This window comes from Amborella trichopoda, chromosome 6 (assembly GCF_054954075.1).
Source record: "Amborella trichopoda isolate Santa Cruz 75 chromosome 6, AtrichopodaSantaCruz75HAP2 v2.0, whole genome shotgun sequence".
Classification (NCBI taxonomy): domain Eukaryota; kingdom Viridiplantae; phylum Streptophyta; class Magnoliopsida; order Amborellales; family Amborellaceae; genus Amborella; species Amborella trichopoda.
Window position 1 is genome coordinate 43183721 of NC_142341.1, and position 15752 is coordinate 43199472.

Sequence of the window (15752 nt, forward strand, 5' to 3'; positions counted from 1 at the left end):
TTACCTTTAAGTACTTTCTCTCGTACTCATGATATATTTTAATTTTTTGTAAAGAAAATGACTATTACGCTTTCTTAACTTGCTACCACAAAAATGATACTTTTCGCATTTGATTTCCTTGGATTAGTAATTTTTATATAAATTAGTTGAAATATGATAAAATCTTATTTATGAAACTCATAGGTTTCTCAAGTAACCTTGGAAACATTGAAGGAAACGGGAGAGGAAAAATTAAATAAGAAACAACAAAAAAGAGATAAATAAAAGAGAACTCATGGATTCTAATCTTTGGGGTCACCGTTGAAGAGAGAGAGAGAGAGTAATCATGCAGAAAAAAAAAGATAAATAAAAAAGAACTCATGGGTTCTAATCTTTGGGGTCACCATTGGAGAGAGAAAGAGAGAATAATCATGCAAAAATTGAAAAAATTTAAATGTGAAATATGTGACAGATGTGAGAGATGAAGGGAGAAATCAAGAGAACAACTCAAAATCAGAAATATTATCCGTAGTTGCAAAATTTAGGATAAAAGAAAGAAAGAGGGACAAAGAGAGAAGAAGATGTGATCTTTTGTAGACAGAGAGACGGAGATAATATAGGTAGAGAGAACATTAAAAGAAATCAAGAAAACAACTTGAAATAAGAAATATTATCTAAAGTTACAAAATTGTGCTAAAAATTTCAAAAAATCACGCAATTGTTCAAGCTTAGGTGCACATTTATAAAATAAATTTATACTTCATGTATCTTAAGTGCATATCAATCTTTCTTCTTCTTGTATTTAATGAGACTCTTAACTTAGTTATACATACCAATATTTATTTTTTCACTCCATGGAATGTGCTTTATTAAATAAAAAAATCTTTTCTTTGCAAGCTTTTTATGAAAATATAAACCTTATGTATATGTTTTTATTTAATATAATATGAATCAATATCATTTAATTTCATTTTATAGTGCTTTAAACACGTGCAACGCACGTGCGAATACTAGTATCGAATTAAAAGAGAGCTTTTTTGTAAGATAAACAAATGGACTCTTGGAAAAGAACAAACTTCATTAACTAAACCAAAAACCTAGACTATTTCTAACCATTAACCTTAAATAAAAAAATAAAATGCCTACCCATAACTTCAAAAATAAAGTTAATAATAATAAAATTAAAATTTCGTAACAACCAAATCTTAATATGCATTAATAATTCAATAGATTATAATAAATAAATAAATAAAAATATGATCAAAGGGGCCAGAACGATGCATGCAATCGCATCCCAAATTTTGCCATGATCCTGCATTCTCTTCTTATTGTCATTGAGATAATTTTCGTCTCATGGATTACCACCTGAGCCTTACTTATCTTAACTAGTTGAGTACGAATCCCATCATGCAAATAGAATTAGTTTGGCCACTTTTCCATAGAGCAATGATATGAAGTTCATAACACCGTTCATCAAATCATGAAGGGTCTGGTTCAATCAAAATTAATTAAATAGCTAATCAAATATATTAAACTTGATTTTTTTTTTTTTTAAAAAAAAAAATAATAATAATAATAATTTTAAAATAAAATTTAAAAAAATTAATATATATATCCGTTATACTGGATGTACCAAATAGTTTTTGTTATTACATGTATGTCCATTTTTTACCTTTTATAGGGAATTTTTTTAAAAAGACGAGTTTACCCTTTTTCGGATGTTAAATAACCGAATTGGAGGGTTTTTCGGATGTTTAACATCCGAAAATAGGCCGAAAGTTTAATGTTCACATTCCCACTTCGGATATTCAACATACGAAAATATGACTTTGAATTTCCAAAAAGTCTCTGGAATTTCGCAGTCATTTTCAGATGATGAACATCTAAAAATATAAAATTTTTGGATGTCCAACATCCGAAACCATTGAAAATGTCATATAACTTTGAATTTCCAGAAAGTCTTTGAAATTTCGTAGTCATTTTCGGATGATGAACATCCGAAAATATGACATTTTCGGATGTCCAACATCCGAAATCATTTTCGGATGTTCAACATTCGAAAATGTCATATTTTCGGATGTTAGATGTTGGATGTTGAACATCCGAAAATATGATATTTTTGGACGTCCAACATCTGAAACCATTTTCACAAGGAATACAAAGGTTATGTCGAACATCGACATAAACCTTCAATTTGGTTGTTCAACATCCGAAAAAAGGTAAAATCGTCTTTTTTAAAAAATTACGTTATAAAATGTATAAAACAGACATGAATGTAATAACAAAAACCATTTGATAAATCCATAATAACAAATATTTATGTAATTTTCTCTAAAATTTACTAAAAAAAAAACGCAATTTTGTTTAACTAAATTGAAGCTCTAAAACCGGCTTGTCTCTTCCAATAGCGCTTGCCCATCCTTCATATCAGCATCGTCATTAATCTTTTTCCGAGAATTGCATTAATTGAGGATAGCTGTATACACCAGAGAAAAACACTGAAAATTAAGAGAGAGGGCCACGAATGCATTTTACAAAATTTCTTAATCCAATGAAGCCTATTTTACCAAAGTTCCTATTTTATGGTTTAGATCGGGGAGAAAAAGTTTATTTTTTGTCTTGATTTCTCATGTTACTCTTTTTATTTACTTTTGAAGTTTGTATTCTTTTTTTTTTTATCCTAATTACATTAGTGATTAGGGAGATGATAGAATGATCTATATGGTAATGCATAGAAGGAGCATGGTCAATCATGGAGTCCATTGCTAGTCCATCAGCACAAAGGAGTGGGTCCACAACACATGCTATTTGTTCCATATTCTAAGGGCCATTGAGTCGATTGTGAAAGCATGCATGGCATTGCTGCTGTGTAGGCACGTGGGCCTAAGAAGGCACGTGGGGCTAAGAATTTACTAAGTTTGAATTCGAAACGTCAATTTTGAATCCTATTTAGATTTGGGTATGGATCCAAGATTTAAATCTAGATTTAAAATTTTGATCCAAATTACTATTTGGATCAAAGTCAGATACAGGTGGAACATATTTAGATGTAATTGGGATTAATATTGGAAATATGGCCTATCGGTCTTTTTTATCTTGAAAATTTATTTTTCAATAATGGTATAAAAGCTATATTGTATAGTATATGTGAACTCTCATGTGGTTGGCATGAGGCAATGCCATATACTAAGATCCATTTAGGAGCTTTTATAGAATGTTGCACTTGAGGGAAAATTCAGTGTCACTAAAGGGAAAACCCAGTGATGTGTTTGGATTCTTTGTAAGAATTGGTTTTTCCTATATTATAGATGTATAAAATTAATTAATTTTTAAATATCTTTTATCAAATTGTAAGAATGCTTAGATGACATCTTATTATGTGAGTCAGTAGTGCACTAATGACAGGTTTAGCTCATTATATAGGATTAACAGTTTGGTGACAACTTATTAATTCTAATTGGCTGCACTTAAGGGAATTAAGGCATGAGTTAAACATGGATCTCAACTCCTATAGACTATGAATATGAGAGTTACAAAAGATGATTTTCTATAAAAAGAGGTTAGCCCCTCAAGTAAGAGAGTGATAATAATGGAAAATTGGTGAAGGTGATTCACTTAGAGGATTCTCAAGGTAGCCTGTCACCGGATGGTTTGGTTTATAGGTTTTGGTATGGAACTTTAAGTCTCTCTTGTGATTTAATGACAGATCCGAGTAAGTTGTTTATCGTTTTTATTTATTTATTTATTGATTTTCATTATTGGAACTAACAATGGTATCAGAGCGAGGCTGTAAATCGGCTTTCAAATACATTGGATAGTTTTTTTAATTTGTTTTTGGTATATATCATAAAGATCGATGCACATGGAATTTTTTGTGCCAATAATAATAATAATAATCATAATAATAAAATCGGGGCTATTTTTTTGTTCTTTTTTAATCACTTGTCCAGTAATTTCTCTTTACTGCCCACAACAAGTTATTATAGCTCAAAATCATATCCTTTTCAAGGGCACTTTTGTCTATTTATTTTTCACCTGCCCTTTATACTTAAAAGGATAAGTCTTCCGATCCTTTAACTCCCATGAAAGAATCCTTCTTTCCTCTCTCTCTAAAAAAAATTTCGTCGACGAGGAAGTTGTTTTTGAGCAAAGATTCGACCACAAATCTCTGCCAAAACTTGAGGCAAAGCCTCCTGCCCCCATTTTCTCTCCGATCACCTACAAAGACGCACCTCTGTAATTTGTAATATATCTGAATCCGAAGATCCAAAGACTTGTGAGCAGGATGAGGAATCAGAAAGGTAAGTTCCATAGGTTTCTTTTCTTTCTTTTTTTTTGGCACTTCATCGACATATTTTTTTTGTTCTTTCAACTAATGTCTGTTTCTTTTCTTTGCAAACATTCATTGCAATTGATCATAAAATAAAATAAAATAAATTGTGACGTTTTTGTCTTTCAACAGATGTGGCTATTTTTTGCCAAAAATGGTCTTCTATTTCAATGGATATGGCTATTTTTTGCCAAAAAATAGTCTTCTAAAACAGACATGCTGTCACTTGCTAAATTTGCTTGTTTTATTTCTTCAACAAACATGACTGTATCTTGCCAAAATTATTTCATTCTCTTCTTCAACGGGCATGACTGTTTTCTTGCCCAAATTACTTCTTGGATCATGGGTTGCACATCCTAAAGGCTATGTGCCTCTTTCCCTTTTTATTTTTGGTTGCTATGAAGTACTACAAAACAGAGCTTGTAAACCCTATTATTTGCTCAATGTATTTTCCCCTTTTTTGATATAATAGAGAGTCATCTTTCTCAGGTGACATCATAATCTATAATTTTTTTCCTTGTCACTACTGTTTAATCCATTTTGGGATCATCCTTCTTGTTATTATCATTCTTTTGTAATTTTTCCCCAAATCTAGAGAAAGAAAATTATCTACTTGAACCCTATATGTTACTGTTTGTTTGCATTGTGGGTATTTTTTTTGTTCTGATGAGATCCGAGTTTGGAAGAATTATTGATTGAGCTGGATTCACATCGAGGCTTTTTCAATTCACTGGTTGTTGCATATTTTTCTTGAGCTCTATTCTTGATAGTCAATACTATCGCCCAGCGAGATCGCAACTATAAACTAGGTTTAAATTTTTTTTCTTGGTCTATATTTTTTATCATGATGGATCTCAAACTAGCATTGAAGATAGCAAGACTCAATGGGCTGGATTATAATACGTGGAAAAGAATATTAGCCTTGATGTTAGAGCATCAAAACTTAGATCATATTATTTCAACTACAGTTCCTAATGGGCCCATTGATGTTAGCAATAGGGCAGGAAGATCAGCTTATGCTAATCGGGAAAAAGAAAATAAGAGGTGTAGGAACATAATTTTCAGAAATATAGATGATGAATTATTATTAAGTTTTGATGAATTTAAAAATATCAAAGATATTTATGATGAATTGGAAATACAATTTGGGGTGATTTCTACGAGTAATTTAAGAGTATTAACTGAAGAGTTCTATTCTTTTAAGATGAAAGAAAATGACTATGTCGTTGAACATGTTCGGAAATGATTTTGCTAAGCAAACAACTTATAAGTGCGGGTTATACTTTGAATGATCAACAACAAGTTTTAACTATAATAATAGTTTGCCTAATTCTTGGGAATCTGTTGTGACTACTTTATCTCTAAATCACAAGAATCTTAGGCTTCAAAATCTTGATGTTGAATTGAAATCTGAAGGGGATCGTAGAATCTTCAAGGAGGGCTGATGCACTTCACATTGCTCAATCTCAAAACCCCCGATATGGAGAATCCTCTAACAAAAAAACACCTTACAAACATTGGAAAAATATTAAAAGGCAGAATGTTGAAAATAAAAATAAAAAGCCTATGCACAATGGACCCAAGGGCATATGTTTCATTTGTGGGAAGAAGAGACACTTTAAATCTCAATGCCCGAACAAAGGGGCACCCAAGAGACCTAACCAAGGTCGTGACTACTTGTACGTAGTAGTTGATTGTTTAATAGATAATGTATTGGGTATCCATGTCTAGATAGGGCTTTGTGGAACTTAAAAAGCTTAATGTTGGAGAATATGTCATCTCTATGGGCAATGATTTTAAGTCTTATGTATTGGGTGTTGACACTTATAAATTAGACGTCCCAAATGAGAACTTCTGACTCCTTTTTTATACTCTTTATGCTCCTTCTATGTGATGTAACTACTGTCAGTCAAGAGGCTTGATGCTAAGGGATATGAAATTCGTTTCAAGGATGGGAAAGTTTTAATTGAGATTAATTGGCAAATCATTGTATGGGGGAAAGCTTGATGAGATATGTATTTACTTGATAAAATAAATGAAATTTCATCTTCTACTGCGTACTTGAATGTGTGTGATGATGAAACTTCTTGGTTGTGACATATGTGTTTGGGTCATATTAGTAGAAATAGAATTTCTAGACTTGTTAATGATGATTTAATTCCTAAAATGACGAATATAGATTTTAAAAATTGTGAACCATGTTTATCTGGTAAAATGAGTAGAAAACCCTTTGGTAAAGCAGCTAGATCTTATGATTTATTGTCTATTATATATTATGATATTTGCGGTCCACTTAATGTAAAAACACATAGGGGTATGGAGTATTTTATTTGATTCATTGATGATTATTCGAGATTCGGTTATATTTATCTGATTAGTAGAAAATCTGATGCACTTGAAATGTTCAAAGAATTTAATTTAAAAGTTGAAAACCAATTAGATAAAACAATTAAAATCCTTAGAACGGACCAAAGAGGGGAATATTGATCTAATTTGTTTTATATTTTTTTGTAAAAAAAAGAGATAATACACCATAAGACCATGCCCCACACACCCCAACAAAATGATGTTGCTGAAAGGCGTAACTGAACTCTTATGGAATGGTGCGATCAATGATGAGTCATGCTAACTTGTTCTTAATTTTTTGGGGTGAAGCATTACATATTGCTATGTATATTTTATGCCGAGTTCCCCCAAAATCCGTAGAGAAAACACCTTATGAGTTATGGACTGGATGTAAACCTCGATTGGAACATTTAAAAATTTGGGGTTGTAATGCTTACTAGAAAATGCTCATTCATAAGTTACTCTGATGCTTCTAAGGGTTATAGGTTTTATAACCATGAGACCAAATCTTTAGTTAAATCTAAAGATGCACATTTCTTAGAAGAACATATAAAAAAATGCAAACTTTCTCTTATAGATATACATGAATTAGACAATAACAAAGGAGTAAATGAAAACATAAAATTTTTTGAACTTAATTTAGAAAGCCTTGATAACTATAACTACATAGATAGTGGGAATGATATATTTGAACTTACTAATGTAGATGGCAATGAACCTAAGAGAAGTTTTAGGAACAGAAGAGCTCCATATCATTTAGAACCATATCAGAGTTTTATTTGCATGGACACTTTAGACCAATACTCTAACTTTGCTTGTCAAGATATTCTTGAACCTTCAAATTATAAAGAAGCCATTAATTCTGATGAATTGAATTTTTGGAATAATGCTATGAATGAAGAAATGGATTCTATAACTAAAAACATGTACGGGAGTTGGTAGATTTTCTTAGTGGGAGAAAACTCATTGATTGTATAAAACCCATTGATTGCATATGGATATTAAAAAGAAAACTCAAGGTTGTTGGTAGTATAGATAAATATAAAGCACGATTTGTTGCTAAAAGGTATAACCAAAAGGAAGGTATAGATTTTGTTGATACTTTTTCTCCAATAGTAAGATTTCCTTATGTTAGAATTTTGATGTTTATTGTGGTTAACCTTGATTTAGAATTATTTTAAATGGATGTAAAAACTGTATTTCTCAATCAAAATTTAAATAAAGAGATATACATGTTACAACCTGAAAGATATATTGTTAAAGGCAAATAAAATAAAGTGTGCAAACTAATTAAATCACTATATGGATTGAAGCAATCTTCTAAACAATGGTATTTAAAATTTCATGATACAATTATGAAACTTGATTTTGTTTCTAATGAAAGTGATTATTGTATTTATATTAAGATTAGTTGGAGTAAGATAGTGATATTGTCTTTATGTGGATGATATTTTGATTGCTGGAAATGACATAAATATGATTAATGAAACAAAATCATGATTGAAAGATAATTTTGAAATGAAAAATCTGGGGGTTGCATATGTTTTAGGAATTGAAATTACAAGAGATAGATAAGAAAGGATGCTCAAATTATCTCAAGAGCATTATTTAGAATATGTTCTTAAGAAGTTTAGAATCGATTTATGCAAGCCGGTCTCCACCCCTGTTGATAAAGCAGTTAAATTATCCATTGATTTATGTCCTACTAATGATAATGATGATATGAGAAATATTCCATATGCTTAAGCAATTGGGTGTATTAATTATGCTGTGTCATGTACTAGGCCAGATCTATGTTTTGATGTTGGACTTGTTAGCAGATATCAAAGAAACCGCAGAATGATACATTGGCAAGCAGTAAAAAGGATATTAAGATATATCCAAGGAACAAAGAAATACAAGTTGCACTATCAAGGTTCTTCCCTTAGGCCTCAGGGTTACTATGATGCAGATTGGAGTGGTGACTATGATGATAGTAAATCCACTTCGGGTTTCATTTTCATACTTGGTGGATGTACTATATCATGGTGCAGTAAAAACTAAGATTGTGTTGCTTTATCAACCATGGAAGCAGAATATGTGGTTTGCAGTTTAGGATCACAACAGGCTATTTTGTTGAGAAATTTCCTCATATGGATTTAAAGTTGGAATGCATTGAAAATGGGTCTATAAACATGTTATGTGTTAATCAAGCAGCCATTGTCGTTCTCAAGGATTAAAAAATAAACTCAAAATCCAATCACATTCATAGGAAGTACTACCATATTTGAGATGTAGTGGAATATAGAGATATAACAGTTGATTATATACCTTCAAATGAGATGATTGCAGATCCATTGACTATGACTCTGAGTCGGGAAAATTTTTAGAAACATATAGCAGCTATGGGACTGAGATAAGTCTAAATGAAAATCTAATAATAGTTCATAAAATCATATTCGTGGGTATATGAAAATCCCATGTGAAAAACATGAGGCAATGCCATTTACAAGATGTCAAAGAGCTTTCAGGCTGGGTATATGAAAATCCCATGTAAAAAGCGTGAGGTAATGCCATGTACAAGAAGTTAAAAAGCCTTTAGGCCGAGTGGAAGATGTGAGAAATATGGCGTATCAGGCCCTTTTATCCGGGAATTTATTTTTCAATAATGGTACAAAAGCCATATTGTATAGTATATGTGAATTCTCATGCGGTTGACATGAGGCAATGCCATATACTAAGATCCATTTTGGAGTTTTTTTATATGATGTTGCACTGGAGGAAAAACCCTATGATGTGTTTGGATTCTTTGTAAGAATTGTTTTTTTTGATAAATATCCTTGTATCCTCTATTTTTTGTTTTCATATCTCGATAGACCTAAATATTCAAAATATTTCTCATAACTCCCTGACTAACTTTACCCACTTTTAACTATTTGTTTAGCTTAAACAAATATAAAACAGACATGCTCATTCTAAACTCGTCCTCTCTTTACGTGACATATTCCCCCCAAATTTATGTCTCCAACATTCACCCTCTTTGTTTTTATAACGGGGGGGGGGGGGGGGGAGGGGGAGAGAGAGAGAGAGAGAGTGAGAGACATAGGGGGAGAGACAGTGGGAAAAAAGGTAGTGAGAGATTTAGGGGAAAATCACTTGAAGAGAGAGAAATGATAGTGTTTAGCAAGGAAATGTCTTTTTTATATTTGTTTGGGCAAAAAAATAGGTTTAAAGGGGATAAAGTTAGCTTAAATGGTTAAAAGATATAAACCTTAGAATTTTTATGACCCAAGATATGTTTTGAAATCTTAAGTCTATTGAGATATAAAACTTAAAAATGGGTATGGAGATATTTTTCCTTGTTTTTTTCTATATTATAGTTGTACAAAATTATTTAATTTTTAAATATCTTTTATCAAATTGTAAAAATGCTTGGATGACATCCTATTATGTAATTCATTAGTACACTAATTACAGGTTAACTCATTATATAGGATTAACAGTTTGGTGACAACTTGTTAATCATAATTGGCTGCACTTAAGGGAATTAAGGCAGGAATTATACTTGGATCTCAACTCTTATATATTATGAATATGAGAGTTATAAAAGATTGTTCTGTATAAAAAGAGGTTAACCCTCAATTAAAAGAGCGATAATGATGAAAAATTGGTGAATGTGATTCACTAAAAGGACTCTCAAGGTAGCTTGTCACCGGATGACTTGATCTATAGGTTTTGGTATGGAACCTTTAGTCTCTCGTATGATTTAAGGACAGATCCAAGTAAGTTGTTTATCGCTTTTATTTATTTATTTATTGATTTTCATTATTAGGACTGACAACTAAAGTAGTATATAATATTGTGTGTCTGTGTGTGCTATATAATTATTAATTCATACATATAATGTATATAATATTTTTAACTTTTAAAAACCTAGTCCCCATTTTGGATCAGATTGTGGAACTCATCGGATCTAGATCCCATGAATAGTTTTTGGACTCGGATCTGGATCCGATCGGATTTGGATCGTATATACTTTTTGAATCCAAACCAGGATTTGGGTGAATCCAAACCCAATCCAAAAAATTCTTGGCCCTATAGGCATGATGCCTTTTTCAAGCACAATGATAAGTGTTGAATTCTTCCTGGCCAATGGCACATGCGATGCTCTTTTTGAGATTTTATGTGAAAAATCAAATATAAAAATTTCATTTAAATAAAAAAAATTTATATTTCCATTTTGAAGTCATTAAATTTTTTTTATAATAATTTACTTTTTTTGTTGATTTTTGCCGATTTTATTTTTTCTTTTTATATTAAAGCACCATAAAAAATCTATAATTTTAACATTAAAAATAAGCATCTACTGCCCTTTTAAAATTTATTATTAACATTCATTTTTTGGCTCCCTCGTATTTCTTCTCCATTATAGGTTACATATTTTTTGAATCAAAATTTGGATGAGCATAAAAAGTCTTTTATAGAAACTCTATCACTTGATATAGAAAAAATCAAAGAAATTATTAAGTAAAGAGATAATGGGGGATGAGAGTTTAGAGTGGGAGCTAGAAAAGAGATTTTAGGAAATTTGAACGAAAAAGTAACTGTGAAGAGAAATTTAAAGGTCACGTTCTTATTTTCTCCGTATGAAATTTTCTATCGTTAACGTCTTTTTATTTAACTAATTTAACTAATAGGAAAGCTTTCTATGTTTGCCCTACAACATAGAAGTTATATCCTGCACCTACCATCCAGCCATTCATTTTTTATCAAGAGAGCCACTCATAGTGTAATCTTATATTTGACATTTCAAAGTATTTTATTTTTCGTTTTTTTAATATAATTTTTATGAATATGAAATTTGGTACATGCCATCTTCTCATTTGGGTGCACCTATAAAAAATATTAACAATACTTTTTCAATAAAAATTAATAACCAAACTACCCCTTGAATCTGTCAGAGGTATTTTGGTTATTTATTTTATTGAAAATATTTTTTTTTATATTTTTCGTTAGTACGAGTTTAATAGAGGAATAGACATCCAAAATTTGGTATGAAAATAGTTTATAGAAAAAAAAATTAAAAATAAAACAGTGTAGAGACGTGACATTGTGATTGGGGCAATCTTAACCCTCCATTCAAAAATGGAGAGTTAGATAAGAGGGAGGATAGAACTTCTATGTTGTAGGCGAAACATAGAAAGCTTTCCCTTAACTAATTGCCCCTCTATTTTCCTCTATCTATGTATTGAATAAGTGTATGTACCTCTTTTTCCAATATTTCAATTTCGAGCGAAAAATTTAAACTTTCATTTTGGAGTCTCTCCCAACCATCCCCCTCCCCCTCCCCCTCCCCCTCCCCCTCCCACTCCACCCCACCCCAACAAAAAAAACCATCCTCTCTCTCTCTCTCTCTCTCCTTTCAGTATATTGCCATAAAAGATCTGAAGGCAGGCTCGAAATCTATTCAAGACTTAGGTTTAAAAGTTGAAGCATCGTTCTGTCCAAAGCCAAGATGACCCAAAAAAGGATCAAGCCATCATAAAGATTTATACACATGTAAACATTTAATTGATCATTTAAACAAGGAAAAAATTTAAACAAGGAAAAAATTTATATAAGGTTGAAACTCAAAAATCCATCATAAAGGATTATTTAGATGTTGGAAAACCCTCTAATTGATCATCTAGACATTGAGAAGCATAAATATGAAATGAAAAAAAGATTTCAAGACCGCGAAATTGTGTATTTTGCAATATATTATCTGGACCATCCATTTTTTAGATTTTCATATATTTATAGACCTACTTGGTTTGAACCATTTTTAGAGTTTGACATTTTATAATTAGAGGTGAAAATAGATTCTCAAGCCATCCTAAAATTTTTTTATATTAAAACTACATTTATGATAGAATTTAGAGGCGCCTTAATTAGACCGTTTAAGGGTGCAACCCTATAGAAACCACACTCTTTAAACAAAGATGGACATCTAGGGCAGCACATCTACTATGGTGAGTCAAACCTCTGGAAACCAGAGAAAACTATTATATGCACATCAAACATCCTCAAAATGAGGCAGGATTTGAAATTATCCTGAAACAAATGCAAATAAAGCTCTCTTGAGAATAAAACAGGAATTTGGGCAACCATTCTACCACCCCATACAAAAGCAAAAAGCATCGGTAAGGTGTTGACAGTGCCCACAGGAAGTCACTTCAAAAAGAGGGACCAACTGGGAGATCTCCATTGCAGTGAAACTTGATAGGATTTTACTCAAAATTTTGTGAAAACCTTCCAAATTTCAATCCATGTGATTATCATTTGACCCCATTTTTGAAGGATCAAAGTGGAGAACAATTGTCGGCGAGAATTGGGGAGCCATTAGTATGTACTCTATGCAGTAGACTACAATAAGCTCTCCAACACCTACGGCCTTTGAAGCTAAAATTCGATATACTAAATCCCACCTCAATGCTCTACAGGTCTTTTAAGAGTTATAGTGAGTAGGCTTGCGATTTGGGAGTGATGCCAATATCAAAATGAAGGATTTCATTCTTATGCATATATCATGAGGTAGTATATCAAGTCTCATGCAATATGTAATTCAATACCCTTTAGTTTCACAATATGCAAAAACCTTCATGAACTACAAAGGTTCAACCATACTAGACAACTTAGTAGTATATTCATACAAACCAAGTTATCTAATCAATACAACATGTGTCAAGGAAGCCTAGCATGATGGCATTCCTACAACATTCCATTCGGTTCAAAGTCCTAGGTAATCGATGTTTCTAAATAACTAGAAACATGGATCAAAGCATAAAGGTATTTTAAAAAAATGTATATGTTGTATGTGCAATAATTGAGTGGGAGCTGCTACAGTCCCACTTTTTTTTTTTTAACTGCTTGGATATTCAGATATACAGGTGCAAGCTATCTCACGGATCCAGATGATGCAAAGTCTATATCTGGATATGTGTTCTTGCTTGGAGTGGATGCAGTTTCTTGGAAATCAAAGAAACAAGATGTGAGGAAATTGTCTACCATGGAGGCAGAGTACGTGGCATGCTGTTTGGTGATCAAGAAGGTTGTATGAATTAAAAAATTTCTTAATCGACTTGACTTTCACCTCTTGCGTTATGAGGCAGTAAAAATTTTTCGCAACAGCACGGCTGCGATATGCGTGTCAAAGGAGCCATGATTCCATAAAAACTCCAAGTATATAAAACCATATTTTTATCACTTGAGAAATGAGATGATATTGAGAAAGATCGAGATACCGATAAACTAAATATTTCAGTGGGAGCACCTGCTAGTATTTGACATGCTAGATAGAACAACATACTATAATGTTATTCACCCCATGGAACCTAAATGTGTGGTGCTGGTTGTATGGCTACAAAAAGAAGCAGTTTATTTGAAAAACACTTTTTTAGCCCATGCACATACGACCCCATGCGATGAGGGTATGTGATGGTCTTCTGCGACAACAGGTCCATGATTCACGATGCGATCTGAAAGATGAGCTACGATTACTTTTGAGATGAGATTTGAGCAGCAAAGAGAAAAATGTGTTGCCTCTATAAATCCTTTGTGAAAGGATTGATGATGAAAGTCAAGATTAATGTATTGAGAGAATAAGTAAAAATGCTTGATAGAGATTGTAATTGGGAGAGAGAGATGGTAATGAGATAACGTGAAAAAGAGAGAATGTAAGGCCTTCAATAACCAAGTGGAAGATGTTGGGTTTTTGTGGCCTTTAAACGCCTTATGAGTGCTTGTAAAATGAATTGATATATTGGAATATGAACTCAGTGGGAGTGTGGTCCCTCGTGGACCATATTAAGCAAATAGTATTTGCCGATACCGGACTGTGCTTGACGATCTAGGCGAGTTAGTTGGGAAAAACCCATGTTACCTGGGCATAAAGAACAAACTGAGAAGGGTTCTATTGGGTTAGCCCTTCATGAGGTCGGAGAATAAGCTTGAATGAGTGAACCGAGGAACTATGTGACCCTTGTGCGTGATGGTAGCCTACAGAGATGGGGGCCAAAGCCTCATCCATGTGTCATCACACGGCATGCATATCGATAGATCGTTCAGAAAAGTTAGAAATTCACCTTTTAGGGTGAAACGTATGTATGTGCGAGAGATACCCCTATACACCATAGGAGCTGTGGTCGCATCAGGTCTAGGTGACATTGACTCATCTCTAAGGGATGACCTGAAATCCACAAACTAGGATTGCGACTCCTTGGCTCATCGGTCGGACTTTGGTGACCTGGTAATGAGCCTCTACTTGGACTGTGGGCCATGGGAAACACTTGGTCGGTCTGATAAAACAAGTGTGGTCTGTAGTCCACAGTTGAACTTGGAGTGCCCCATGATTATTGATTCCTAAACCATATAGATTATTTTCCCATCAAATTAATTTAATTGTATTTGTTTTATGATGAAAATTATTTTAAGATTATTATTTGAATTTTTATGAACCCCTGGATATTTTATTTATAATTTCTGGATTTATAAAATTAAAGATATTTATTTTACAATAGTTTAAATATTCAAATAATATTTCAATTTTTTTTTATTAATTTTAAGTATATAAAAATATTATGGGGGCCTATTGTGCACATGGGCCCACCATATTTCTAGAAGATGGGGCACATGAGTGCTTCCCTTGGGTGGCACGCCCACCCTTATTCTCTTTCCTACTTTTTTGTGATATGACATGTGGCCATATAGTTAGAAGATATTGCTAAATATTGAATTGATATATCTTTGAAGGATTTTGTGGAAAGATTGAATAGACTTGTATTGTTTTATGATATGCACAATATTTTGATTAGATTTAATTTATTTAATTTTTATTGATATGAACATAGTTTAGGAAATGGGGATAAAAGTTCATGCACCTTTCATAACGTTGTTGGCCCATCTATAGAATAGATATCTTAAATCTCTTACCCCACAAGTCACCTAAGATCAATGATTCATATTCAATCTCACAAGAAGAGGCAAGCCAAGGAAAACCCTAAAAAACCCTAATCTTAGTCAAAACCTATAAAAAAAGATTGTCTCTACCCAAATATCTCTACACCTTATTTTTTGTACC

The 15752-nt window shown here is 32.4% G+C and overlaps 1 long non-coding RNA gene across 1 annotated transcript; it reads left to right on the forward strand.

Moving 5' to 3' along the window:
• Positions 1-4013: 4013 nt before the first annotated feature.
• LOC148781791 (uncharacterized) lies at positions 4014-8998 on the forward strand. Its single transcript, XR_016058624.1, has 2 exons — positions 4014-4280; positions 8476-8998. It is a non-coding gene; the product is annotated as an uncharacterized LOC148781791 (long non-coding RNA).
• The last annotated feature ends 6754 nt before the right edge of the window (positions 8999-15752 follow it).